Raw genomic sequence first — 14,992 nt, forward strand, 5'->3', positions numbered from 1 at the left:
AAAGGGTGCTTCTACTAAATACTGAGCAAAGGGTCTGAATACTTATGACCATGTGATATTTCAGTTTTTCTTTTTTAATAAATCTGCAAAAATGTCAAATCTGTTTTTCTGTCAATATGGGGTGCTGTGTGTACATTGAGGAAAAAAAATGAACTTAAATGATTTTAGCATATGGCTGCAATATAACAAAGAGTGAAAAATTTAAGGGGGTCTGAATGCTTTCTGTACCCACTGTATATTTACATGTCCAATATTTAAGAAATACATTTTAACACCCTGATTAAATTATTGTACTTTATAATTAGCTGTGTTCAGTTTGACAGTATCAAAGCAAGCAATGGCATCTTTTTTGAAATTGTACGGAGCAAAATCTCCAAGCAAGGTAAAATAGTTTTATTTATATAGCACAGATTGATGGTAGCAAACAAAGGCATTAAAAAAGTTAAGACAAAGTAAAATTCTTTTGAAATTTGATAATACGTACAAGTGTGTACACACGCTGTCTGGCATAGTGGCTAAAAGCAGCTTCACCCTATTTGGCTCTGACCCAAGGGTTTGTATTCTTTAAGGAAATTAGAAATATATTTTGGCCCCATACCCCTGAGTGAGTTACTAGCAGTAACACTTTAAAATATATTCAGACAAATAGTAGCCAGTGTAAGGATTTAAGAACAGGAGTGATGTGTTCACTTCTCCTGACTCTTGTTAGAACTGTGGCAGTAGCATCTCAAGGAGCTGAAGTTGTCCAGCCTTCGTGGAAAGATAAGGCAAAAGACTGTTACAATAGTCCAGGCTGCTGGAGATAAAGCATAAAATAGTTTACATCCAAGTAAAAGCTGAAAGAGCTACATGTTTAAAAAAAAAAAAAAAAACACTGCAGTGACTGTACTCCAGCATGTAGGTAACTGAGTTTGTTGCAACACATGCATATATAACACAAAAGCTAAAACTAATCATGATAAAGGATTAACACCAGCTACATGACTGCTAAAAAGTTGGTAGCCTAGCCAAACGGATTAGCAGTAGCAATTCATAAGCTCCCATTAAATCATATTTAAAGATGGATTTATTAACAAGAAACAATGTTGTGTTAAGTTTACAGATACAAATTTTTCCAAGTGTCCCTTGATTGTTACACAGAACTGAACAATCTAATCTAACAGGGACAGATGTACCTCATTTTGGATGGGGTAGCTAGGCTAGGCCCACAGGACTGATAGGGTTGTCAGCGTGAAGCTGCCGATAATGTCATGGGTGAACTCAATTAAATAGCCAGACGAGGATAAGTAAAGAAACACTGTCTCTTTATTAAGAGCATTAACAACGAACAAAAACAATACAAGACGCGGTTTAACCACGAAACGCACTTACAGGTCGATAATAAAACAAAAACAATACAAGGTCGATAATACAGTCCAGGGTCAGAACCAGCAAACACAGTGTACATCCAAAGAAACCAAAACACGTTGTCCAAAAGGGAAATCCGATATATAGAGAAGCAGTCCGAGTTAGAAGGGCAAGGCAATACGGTGGTCAAAAACAGCAAACCAGGGTCAGAAGCTAGAAAATCTGGCAAGAATTAATGCTGGAGTCTAGAACAATCTGGCAGGTTACTGGTGGGGGAAGGCTGCTTATAATGGGGTGAAAACAGGTGTACTCAATGAGGAGCAGGTGAAACTAATGTGAGTGATGATTAAAGTAAAACGTCCGAAACTGTGGTGGAAACAAAAACAGGAAGTAATGTCAAAATAAAAGCAAGACAGGAAGCACACGGAACCGAATCATGACAAGGGTGGCACATTTGAAATACATGTAAAAAGTAAATTAAACTCCTAGTTCTATGAAATAATAAACCATACAGTATTATGAATCAAACTGATTATTTTGTGGATGAGAAACATATAGTGCTTTCTTTAGCTACAGTACCTTTGGCTATGCTCCTTATTTTCTCCCAGCTGGGGACATCGATGTAGTACAGTGTTTCCCCCCCACACTGAGGCAACTCATGCCATGTACTCCACAGCAACAGAGTTGAAGAAATGAATGAAAGCATCCTGCCATGATATAAAATAAAACTAATTTGTCCAATATCAAGTATGAAGCCAGAAAAATGTTAGTTGTATTTAAGGTAACAATTTTTCATAGTTTTTCATTTTTCATTCTTTACTGCTGACAAGCATCATATTTTGACTCTGGCAGGGGTGGCCACTCAAATTCTGGGCGTGGCTGGTACCACCTCTGGCCACACCCTGGCTCTGCTCATGCAGCCTAAATGTCGTTGGTGGCAAAGGGACAAAGACTGAACATCAGTCTGAAAAAACATCCATTTAATGTTTTTTGTCCATCCACCCATCCATTATCTATACTGCTTATCCTAGGGTCGCAGGGAGCTGGAGCCAAATCCAGCTGATATTGGACAAGAGGCAGGGTACACCCTGAACAGGTCGCCAGCCTATCACAGATATTTTTTGTTTGTGCAATTATTGTACACTAGGCTGCTACAAGCTAATAGGCAGGGCTACGTTATTGAGTCATTTGCAGATTATCACAACCAGCAGTAACAACCTGTGGTGCTGGGCCATAGTTTCAGGTAGGGGGAAAAGACATACACTGGGATTTAGGTTAGAGGACTTGTTGGATAACTCATCAATTAATAGAATAATAATTTCAGCAGTACTGCATATATTAATAAATAAAATTCCGAATAAATAATAAAATTCCGAATAAATAAGTAGAGGGTTTTAAAAAAAAATTCATCACTAATTATTTTCTTGATTACTTGATTTATATTTTTATTGTCTTATTTTGTCCAACAAACAAATACAAAAATATTCAGTTTATCATATATGACAAAGAAAAGCAACAATTCCTCATATTAAAGAAGCTGGGACCAGGAATGTTAGTGATTTTTGGTTATAAATAGCCATGACAATCTGATTTTAAAGTTGCACAATTGCTCACATTGGCGCTATTTTATATATTTTATGTTACAAAAGAGGAAAAATAATAATTCCGCAGTTTCTATTTTTATTTATATACAGCTTATAAATGATTATTACGGACACTGCCACTCTTCTGTGTTGTTTACTGAGGAATTTAATGTAAACCAGAAGAAGTGGCTTGAACTTTTCAGTTCTATAGGGCTAATTAATTTGTAAACCAATCTGAACACTGTTTTTAGTTGTAAAGAGATGTTATCAGTTATTATTTTCAGCCCAAGTTGAGAGTAACCTGCAGCAAGAAATGACTTAATTGCTGAACCTATTAATTTACCATTCATTTGCTTTAGCCAAATTAATCACAATATAAAATATCTTCAAAGTTGCAAATCATAGTGTATGCTGATGGCCAAAGGACAGAGAAATTTGTTCTGTCACAGAGCAAATAATGAAAATGTGTCATCTTGGATGAGAAAGGCAGACGCATACTGCTCTTCAGAGAATTCCATTTTCTAATTCTCTGACAGACGCAGAGGGGGAGCTGAACACATGTACCTCCCCCTCACATACACCAATTACCGCAATGAGCAAATGAAAGGCTGTGTCCCATCAGGGCCGCTGTAGGGGGCAGAGAGAGAGAGGAATGTAGCAAGAGAAGGGGGAGTTATACATAATTGCCCCCCTTCAAAATACACACACATACATTACCAACAATCATCCACTGTCACTGTTGTTGATAATTTCAGTGTTGTTTGTGCAGCCTTACAGCAGATTGACTCTTGCCACTCACATTCACTGTCCTTATTTTTCTTTTTTACTTTTTCTATTTTTCTGTCTCAGCCTCTGTTTCTTGTCTCCATTTCTCCATCATGTCATTTTACCCACTCCACACAGTTTCCCTTCACCTCCTCCTCCTCCTCTTACTCCTCATCATCAACTGTCATCATGCTCAGTGACATTTTCACTTAGTTTTTACAATAATAGCAGTCAAAATATGTAGAAAGAGTCTGTCGGGTCAATCAGGATTATTTGCAGCTTCACAATATCCAAATAAAGACAATGACTGACTGGTTTTCAAAAACAGAATTAACCATATATTAGTGCTTTCATCAATGCAGCTAAGATATTTTAGTTTTAACTGTTATCCTTTTTAATACTATATTTCTGTAAAGCTTCATGAAGCAAGTCGATATTTGAAAAACAATACAATACAAGATCCCACATAAGAGCTGCTGCATTCACATTAACTCACGGCAGTAATTTTTAACTAAAACCTGAATCTTCCAATCTAATTTATGGCCACACTGTGTGTAGCTCCAGTGTACCAGAACTTAACTGGAAATCAGAAAGCAGGGAAGCCCACCTGAATGCATGTTCTCACTGCACTCGGCTATAGTGCAGTGACTCTCCAGGCTAACTGAAGTCAACCACAGGGCACTGCTAATGACCAGCCTGCAGCAACCCTTAATGGTCTGTCATCTTTCTGTCTGCAGCCTTGTGTGGAATTTAGAGAGATCCTGAAGGTTGAGAGAAAATGAGAAAAGGCAAAAAGCAAAACGCAAAAGAAAAATAAAGGAGGATGGGGAGGAAGAGTGGAGAAGGCCATGGGGAAGATGAGGCAGTGGTGGTGAGGTAGGTGTTAGACAAAAGACCCAGGCGATGAAATGACCACCATGCCATGGTGGAAGTGGCCATGTTCGACTCTGCTCACTTCCAGTCAGTGGTCATTATCCCTCCCCCGAAATCCCTGCAGCTCCAAAGTCACTAACGTAGAATCGATACGAGCAGGTGGAGTAGAAGGTGAGAGGACAGGAACTGTGGATGAGGTGAGAGGAGGAGGAAAAAGGGAGAGATTTACAGAGAGAGAAGGGAATGGGAAGAACAGGAGGAGGGAAGAGAGGGGAGAAGAAGAGAGGAATGAGAAGTGAAAGGAAATGTAAAAAAGAGGATTGAAAAGGAAAGCAAAGACAAATACAGTCCATTTACCAAATGTGAGAAAAAAGAAAAAAAACTTGGGAAGGGTAAAAGAAGGAAAAAGTAAAATGAAGGGTAGAAAAGAATTGAAAAAGGAAAGAGAAAGGAAAAGAAAAGGACTGGAAAGGAGAGATGAGAAAAAAACGATAGAAAAATGAGAGGAGAGGATGCATGAAGGGAAGGATAGGATAAAAATGACAGGAATGGAAATCCAAAAAGAGGAAAAAGGAAGGTAAGGGGGGAAATGGGGAAAGAGAGGGGTGTGAAAAGAGAGAAGAAAAGGTGAAAGGAAAGGAAAGGAAAGAAAAGATGATAAGAAAAAGAAAAAAGTACAGCAAAAAAATGTGACATAAATGAATAACAGAGGGAGGAAAAGATAGAAAAAGGACAAATCTGGGAAAGGGAAATGCCACAAGAGTAGAGGAAAGGAAAGGGGAGGGATGTTGATTTTACTGTACAGTATGTAAATGGAGAAAATGAAGACATATTTTCTATTGTTTTGTCTATGTAGTGTAGATTGTGTTGTTTTACTGGGCTCCTCATGTTCATGCAGCTGGTCTAATGTGGCTCGTTTCTGCCACATCAGCCCTTCTGGCATTTGAGTGTATGAGTCGTGGACACCGGCGGTCAGCCTCAGCAGTTAGATGTAACGTAAAAACAAGCATCAGGCTCTTCCAGTCAGACCCATGATGATTAATGCAAGACTCTTCCCTGAGCTTCATGAGAGTAGAGCCTTAAAGGGACAAAGTGGCTTTTGTCCCCTTAATTGTTTAAATCAGACAATGACATGAAACCCCATAGCTCAGAATAAGCTGTCAGCACCCATTGTATATTCAGTATTTGGACTGTTCACATCACATGCTTCAATATGAAAATGAACAAAAAATACAGAAAAAAGCCCTGAAATAAGAAATCATTCCTAAAATGAGAGATAGAAAACCAAATGAAATTAAATGTTATGACCAACAAAAAATAATTTTTAAAATCCTTGTTGCTGCAATTAAATTTGAACGTGAACTTCAAATGTTCATTTTTTTTCTAAAAATAGTGAAGAGAAGGAATGTGATTGATTATATGTGTTATATGAACCAGGAGCCAGTTGGGTAGCAACACCTGTGTTATACTGTACAATGTGATCAAACACAACATCCCTGCAAAAGGTTCCTACCTGTCTATTCTGAGAATTTCATCAGGTTATATTTCAAGGTGTACCTGTTATTTTGTCGACACCCTTCCGTGTCATCTGCACACAGTATGACTTCATTTAAAAACCTCAACATGAGGCTTCTGCATTGCCGGCAAATTAAGAGCCTTGTACATACATTAAAAAGTGGCAGCATGAACTCAGATCAACTCCTTGGTCACCAGAGAGAACATCATTAACATGAAATCTTATCTTATTAGAATTCATCATCATGAACGAATAATTAATGATTTGATTCACTTACCATAAATGTAAAGGGAAATTATTCATGTCAGATATGACATCTTCCCACTCCTCTGTGTGAGAATTACATTTCACTAACTGGCGTTGACAACCTAATTGAACATTAGTCTAATATAGAACATTACCAGAGGAGAAATGAAAGCCTGCTGTCCTTGAGCACTCTGTCAGGTTCATTGTGAACACCACTGTCTTCTCCCAGTTATTTCTCCCTTTGGCTCTGAGTGAAAGGACCTTCATCCCAAAGTGAAGAGCACAATTTAGCCTGCTCTAATGACATGGAACTATTCAGCAGGCTGCCCATAATTGTTGGACCAGGGCTGGGAGAATAATACCCCCAAACTCTAACCCTCCAAGCTTTAATTCTGCACCAGTCTGAGTACATGCAGTGACCTAAGTCCTCCAAAAAGACAGAGAGATCGAGATAACTAGAGGCAGTAAGTTATGTGAACTATGGGGTGCCCATTATTTATTAATATTCTTGTTTAATGTGAAAATTAGAAGCAGACCAGACATGGAGTTAATTCCTGATGTGTCAGTCTGTGTGTGTGTGTGTGTGTGTGTGTGTGTGTGTGTCTGGGGTGGGTGGGGTTGGGGGTAATGGGGTTAAACAGGCTGCATGTCCTTGTGTGGAGCTCTTCAGTGTTAGCTCAGTGTTCAGCTAATACCTGTAACTCAGTGCCTCATGTTGGACGTTAATGAGTAGTGAGAAGGGCACACCTCAGCAGGCAGAGAGCGAGGGAGTGAAGAGAGAGAGAGAGAGAGCGAGAAAAGACGTGGACAAAGAAAGGAGAGCAGTGCTGGTCTAATGAACTCATAGCTCGCTGTACACTGTCACTCTCCTGCTCAGCACTGTGACCTGGACAATGCAGCCACATTGTTGCCCTGGCATTGTGTGTGCTAACTCTAGCAGCCAGCACCCCATAGAGAATCAATGGCTCCTGTAACTTAAACTTGGTGGCGGTGTGGGCCAGAGAAGTCAGCTGTCATTCTGAGCATTGTTGGCTCTGACAGCAGCCTCTGATGAGGCCATTGTAGTGAGAGAAACTCAGCAGAAAAGTACAGACACAACGTGGTGCAGTGTGGAGGCTGTACAATTCCAGAAGATAAAGATTTATATCTAAATCTGCAGCAACTAAAAGAACAGTTAAGCGAGGGACTGTAAAATAATACACATTTTCTCTTTGCTAAAAGGAAGATAGTTTCTTCAAATACTTCTTCTTCCTCCTCTTGTCTTCTATATATTCATTTTTATTCCACATTATATATTTTATTTTAGCTATCCCTGAGAGACATGCATTAAAACACAATCTGATCTAGTTGATATTTATAGTCAAGTCAAGAAGAAAGTCCACAAAATATTATTGTTTGTGAGAAGGGAAATATTCAGCCTCCCTCCTCACTTCAGTAATTTGCATACAGTCCCTTATTAGTATTTAGATATACCAGAATGAATTTATCACTTTTCCTGTTCATACTCTATCACACTCTAAAGTAGCAACCTGTGACATTTTCAAAGAAGTAAATGTCAGTTATGCTACAGTGGGTTATTTTGATATTAAAAGTACATAATGAAAGCTTTTACATGTGCTTCGCTACGTGTAGCGTGATGCACACCTGGCAAGCAAGTGTGTAGGGGAAAAGTCTTATGAATGAAAAATTCCCTTATAACATCAACACCCAACCTTCATCAGGTGCTAAAGTCACAATATGAAATGACATCTTTATTCCTGTCTCAGGTTCCAACAACCATTAAAAAGCAAAGCAAAATCTGAAACACCTGAGACAGTTTTTCTTATATTTTCAAATCCCATGAAAAAGGCCAGTGTGATATTCTTCTTTTTTCCATTATTGTTTATTACTTTTTTCCCCGTGACACAATTCATGAAAAACTGGTCACAACTATATAATTTCAGATTTAAGAGGCTCAGTAATTTGTTGAATCAGCTGTGGTTTTGAGCAAACCATATTCAAATAAGATACAGTTGTTTTGGGGACTATTTTCAGCTGTGAATTAATACACACTTGGTACTTGTTATGGTTATGTCCCCCTCACTAGGGGGTGAGGGAGAACTGAGGTAGGAAGATGCAGACCCAGGTGCTAGTGGAAAAAAAGGTTTAACGGTGAACACAAAGTAACTGAGTCAATGTATGGTACAAAAACAGGGTAGGGCAGTGATGGCTGAGAAAACCAGGATGAGCAGGTGAGTAGACAAAATAATGGCAGGAACCAGGAGAGTCGGGGGACCAAGACGGACAGGTGAAATAGACAATAACCAGGTGGATAAGCTAATGTCAGTAGGGAAGCAGAGTAAAGAATGAAAAAAAAAACAAGAAATCAACAGCAGAGGAACTGTCAGCGTTGAAGTCAAGTTACGTATAGCTAAACACAAGTATACAGCGTACTGAAGGATAATCAACCGCACAGGGACTGTCAGCATTGAAAATCTAATCACGTAATGACTGAATACAAGCATTTACATACATTTACCTTCATTCGCACGTATTTACTTATATATTTAATGCTCCGGCGATGACAGAGCGTCTGCCAGAGGTTAAAATAAGGTAACCAGGTTATCACAGGAATGCGCCTCAGCTGTGCGCAACAACCGAGTCACTGATGACCAAATGTGACACAGCTGAGGCGCCAATCCCGCAGGACGAGAGAGAAAAATGAGGAAGACGAGCGGACCTGACAATACTCTAAGTTGCACTAACAGCAGGGTGGTGTCTGTGGGACTGAGCCAGAATAAAAAACAGTGTCCATGTACATCATAATTAAAGAACACGTCACCCTGATGTGTTAGCCTTCTAGCTCTACCATGGTGTAAGATCCTGTACACTGATTATTGATTCTGGTATTTTCATGGGATTACACACACATAGAATTTGTCTCAGGTACAGAACTGAGGCCGTCATCTGAGGTACCAACTCACACACACACACACACACACATACGGAGGGCAGTGCTGTCCCTGCCATCGGGAGATACTTGGGGTTCAGTGTCTTGCCCAAGGACACTTCGGCATGTGGACTGGGGAGAATGGAAATCAAACCACCAAGCTTCCTGTTGGATGATGACTGCTCTACCTCCTGAGCCACAGCCACCCTTTGCTGACTGTAAGAAAAATATAGAATAACACTGGGGCAGTGACAACCAGATCAGAGCACTTACTGTACTAAGACTGTAATGCATTTATCTCTCTGGCCAATACACCTGATCTCTGGAAGTGTAGAGCAGAGACACCAGAACCTTAGCTAGTTAGCGCCTAGAATGTGAAAATCAATTAACCCTTTTTTGGTGTTAAGAAAATAGTATTGCTCTAGAGGAAAGCTGTAATTTTACAGTAATAACACGCTTTTAAGCTTGTGAAATGCCAGCTTAGGTGATTTTTTTCATACTAAACCTCCCATAGTCCTCTACAGTATATTTTAATATGCAACCCAGTGAAATCCATTTATCCTGTTTTGTGATTTCAGACATCAATCATCAGTGTAACAGATAAAATAGGATTTTGTTACTTAAATCCTTTGGGTGAAAACTTGGTGCTCTTTTGAGATACTGAGTTTTTCCTCAGCTGTAGTAATATGTGAATTTTAATTTTAATTTTGATACATTTTGCAGCTCAGCATCCCTGGGTTTTGGTTTTTAATGGGCTTTGGATGCAGGTTTAATTGGGACCTGTAGTGTCTCAACCCAGCAGGGACCTGAAAGGCTGTGCAGAGCAGAACACCCAAAGAAAAAGGGATATGAATAGAAAGGTACTGAATCAGGTATTGCAGTTCTAAAAAGATATATGTGTGTGTGTCCTTTTCAGGTCTTAAGAGCTCTTATCCTTGAGCAGTAAAACATGGAGTGCAGCACTCCCCGACCCTGTCATTTCATCTACTTCCAAAAGTGCCACAGACCTTTGTTGAGATCAGCAAGCAGAGCACTCGTGTGTGTGTGTGTGTGTGTGTGTGTGTGTACGTGGGGTGGGGTGGGGGTGGGGGGTACTGTAGGTTACAAATGACTGACCTCATAAACAAAGTAAAAGAAAAGAGGCAAAAGAAAAAAAGCACAAAATATTCAAAACAGATAACTTTATTGCTCTCTGCTGTATTTATCTTTGTGACTTCTCACTTGTCACATTAAAACCACCGGCCCATGGAAAATGGCCGCCATTAAAGGATAACGTCAGTCATTTTCTATATTAACAGTATTTTCAGCACTCCCCATACATATAATAAAACCAACAATGAATTGGCTCTACTCATAGTTAATATCTGTCAGTCTGTCAAAACTGGATTAGCTTTTCCATCTGTGCCACAAACCTCCATTGCTGTTTAAAATTATTAAAAACACATCAGTAAAACACACTGCTGCACTGCGTGTCATGTTTCCTTATTACAGAACACCAGACCCTGATATTTTATAAAAATGTTTCCCCAATGACTCTGAATAACTTTTTTATAGCATATGAAATAAGAGTCAAGAACTCACACAAGATTTACGGATATTCTTAATAAATATTAAGGTCTTGTGTTTTGTAACACTGTCCTCTCCATTCATTTCTAGGGCTGTGATGAGATCCTGTGCCACGAGATCTCGTGATATTAAAATGTGGCAATAGTGCTGCGTGTAGTGTATGTATTCGCTCAGCACCTCCATGTCCCACACTATTTCTCTCACAAACATGACAACCATGACGAAAAACAGCTGTGAACAGCTCCTCCTATTTGTGTTTGCTTTTTTAACATAGTGCTGTCAATTGCGGTCATCCAGCTCTTGTAGTAAGTTATTAGCAAGCTAGTAAGACAAGCTAAGCTAATGTTAGAATACAGCTGTTGATGAGGTTACCACGCTGTATATAACATGAATGTAGTATATGGACTGTTCTGTAAGCGGATAAACTTAATGCTCGTTCATAAACTCTGGCACTGAATGTTTGCCCCCTCAGTCCAGGGGAATATCGAAAAATTCACATGGGAAAGCTGATCAATCCAATTAGTACGGAAGAGTATTAGGGCCACTGCATAGATTTTTTTGAAAATTCTGACTTTAAACTCAGAATTCTGACTTTAAAGTCAGAATTCTGAGATTAAAGTCAGAATTCTGAGAATAAAGTCAGAATTTTAAAAAAAATTTATGCAGTGGCCCTATTTAAAAAAATTTATGCAGTGGCCCTAATACTCTTCTGTAAATTAGTATGATTAGCTATCCGATTTATTTTTTTATTTTTTTATTGCAACACGAAATAACACATTTACAGGACAAAGGACATAACATAGAAGATGAGACAACAGACATTAACAAAACAGACTGATATATACAATTAAACCAAATAAATTAAGAAATTTGGGGGGGGAGAGGTTAAATCAATAATGGAACAGGAGTGTACTGGTGATGCCCATGCCCCAAACCACCACCACCACAAGGTGCAGCCACCACTTGGGGAGCTCCGGAGCAGCTCAGCAGGGCGAGGTCATCCAGGGCAGCAGGACAGCTCCACTCGTGAGCTAGGTGTAGCATCACACCCCTATTCATTTCTATGGGGGACTGCATTCAACGAAGCTGACACTAGCACCACAGGGGGTTCTGGCAAAATGACATAGCCCCAATGCGGCAAAAACAATTGGAACTCTTGCTACACCAGATGGTGACATCATCCAGCAAAGGTGCTGCATTGACCAATCACGTACAGGGGACACCCACAGGAAGAAGGCTCTTTTGTTTACCTTGTTAACATTCACTGATATTCACCCTCAAATTTTGGCCACAGTAAATGCACCATAATGACACGGCATGCGTTTTTGTTAATTAGGGTATTGGATGTTAAACTGTGCTTTTATCTATCAATGCCGAACACACTGGTGGTAGAATTTGTGCTAACTCAGAGTAGGCTATGTTAGCAACATGGCTAACCAAAACACAATGGAAACATGTAGGCTGGAAACATGAATGAAGCCACTCACATCTTCTCCTCACAAAGTGGCCAAATCATACACACCTACAACAATCCCCCTTGCAACCCCTCATCTCCAAACCAGCATAGCCCCTCTGAATAAAAGCATTGCATTTTACCAGACAGTGCCTGCTAATGAAGAAACATCACCCAGTGCAGTGGTGTTTCCCTGATGTGTTTTTAATTGTTTTTAAACAACAATGGAGGTCAATAGCAGAGACAAATAAGATAATCCAGGACTGACTGTCAGATTTGGTGTGTGATGCTGAAAAACAGTGTTTGTGGTGAACTCAATTATATGACCAGACGAACTGTGGTAGAGGAAGATTCCTTTACTTGTTGCAAGCAAACAATCATACAAAGTCCAGGATAATAATCGGGTTGTTAAGACAGTCCAAGGTCATCGCCGGTAAATACGTACAGCCAGGAGATCCAAACTCGAGAAGTCAGATAGGAGATAGCAGAAGGTCGGTACACTTGCAGGCAATCAGAATCTGGGAGGGAATAGGCAAAACACGGTGGTCAAAAAATAGCAAACCAGGGTCAGAAACTAGAGAGTCAGGCAAGAATTAATGCTGGAGAGTCAGACCTGGAGTCTAGAACAATCTGGCAGTGTTCTAGTGAGGAAATGCTGCCTTTATGCTGCTGGACACAGGTGTGAGTAATCAGAAGCAGGTGAAACCTATGAACACAGATTAAACTAAAGAGTCCGTAACTGAGATGCGACTGAAAAGGGGCAGAATCATGACACTGACAGACTGACATTAATCATGAGTAGCAAATTATTATTGTTGAAATTAATCTAGGGTTGGGGATCCTGGAAAAACCAGCAAGAGAAAGCTTGACTGTGAAATCAGACAACTGAAGAAATCCTACCCTTTGGTTCTGACTTCTCTCTAAAGCCACTCTTTCAAAACACAACACGCACTGTAACACAGACTACCTGACTACAGATTTCAGGAAATTAACCAATGTCCCCTAAACTAAACTAAACCGATGAAACCAGCAGAAACACCATCATGTCATTTCTCAGCCCCCTTTGTTCTCTTAGTTGTCACTGTTGTTCAAAAGCCACACCAATGTTAATTTTGGTTTTACTTCTTGCAGCATCCAAATTCTTTTTAGTTGTAACGTTCTCGATGGTCTCCATTTGTGAATAAAAACTGCTGGGGTACCTTCTCTCCCATAGCTGACTAGCTTTAGCTATAAAAACAAAGCAGTAACAGGTCTGCCTGCCTGTCCTTGTAAGAGACTCTTGGTTTGCATATTGAGTGCAAGAGCAGAGTGCGCGCAAGTAGGAAGCTGGTTGACAGGCAGGTAGGCCATCCAATAGATTTGCTTGGGCCAAGTAAAATTATTGGTCGTTTTTCAGCCCTGCTGCTGCCACAGATGATTGATTTTTTTCTTTATGTCAACAATGCATTCAATGTTTTCATTGTCATTGGGATGAAAAGAGAAATTCCAGAAATGTAATGGTAAATGGACTGTATTTATATAGCGCATATTTCACAGTGTGTTCCACTGGCCAAAGTGCTTTACAGGAGATCATACACCATTCACCCATTCATTCACACACCGATGACGAGAGGCTGCCACACACTGGTGCCAGTCGAACCACCGGGAGCAATTTCGGGTTCAGTGTCTTGTTCAGGGACACTTAGGCATGCGGGGAGATCGGGAGTCAAACCACCAACTTGCTGCCACCCACCCCAGAAATGTTAATAAAAAATGCTTCTGAAAGGAAACACCAACCCCACCTTTAATACAGAAAAATGACTGGCCTTATCCTTTAAACAAGAAGGCACAAATCTTGAACAATTGACTGTAATTAAAGAGTTGGAATTCTTAGAGACTTGAAACAGAGTGGACAAAAGAGATGGTGGAGAAACATTACAACCATTGTAGAAAGTATATATACAGTATATACAAGACATTTCGAAGAAATATGTGATTTCTTTTGTTTGTTTTTTTGTTCCATTTTTCTGCTCAAGGACAATAATGAGGTGGGAAAGCCATGTTGGTCAGTGTGTGTCGTGGGGCCGTTTACCTGCCATTAAAGATTAATAGAAATAGAAGCGTGACAGAGAGGTCAGAGAGGCTAAAGCCAGCGATATCAACAGGAAATAGGATGGGCTAGAGCTAAACAAGCCATTATCATTCATTTACAGGATATTTGTCATTCACAACACAACCTACACCTACAAATAATGTTGTGATGTTTGGCTTGAATAACAGATGACTACTGAACATGAAAACAGTAATCTCCATGCTTTATTCTCATTCATTTGTTCTTTGCTCTCCTTTTTCCCCTGTTCATCTCCTCTCCTGTCCCTTCATCCCCCTTTTAAAAATTGTCTTTACTTTCTTTTTTGTGATTCTGCTTTTTCTTTTCTATTAGTTACCCCTTTCCTTTGATTACCCTTCCTTTTATCCCATTTTCCTTCCTCATTTTCCATCCTTCCATTTCCTCCCCCTTATTGCTATCATTTCATATTTCTTACCTGTTGTATTCCCCTTATATTTCTCTCTTTTTGTCCTTATTTTTCTTTTTTTATTGCATGTTTTAATTTCATTTTTGTTCCTTCCCCCCAGTTTTCTTTCATTTTTTGGTCTTCTTTTCTATGCTTTCCTTTCCCTTTTTTATGTTTATTCTATTTTCCTTCACTCCTTTCTCTTTTCTTTTTTCCCAT

The sequence above is a fragment of the Monopterus albus genome, unplaced genomic scaffold (genome assembly GCF_001952655.1).
Source record: "Monopterus albus unplaced genomic scaffold, M_albus_1.0 scaffold65.1, whole genome shotgun sequence".
Taxonomy (NCBI): domain Eukaryota; kingdom Metazoa; phylum Chordata; class Actinopteri; order Synbranchiformes; family Synbranchidae; genus Monopterus; species Monopterus albus.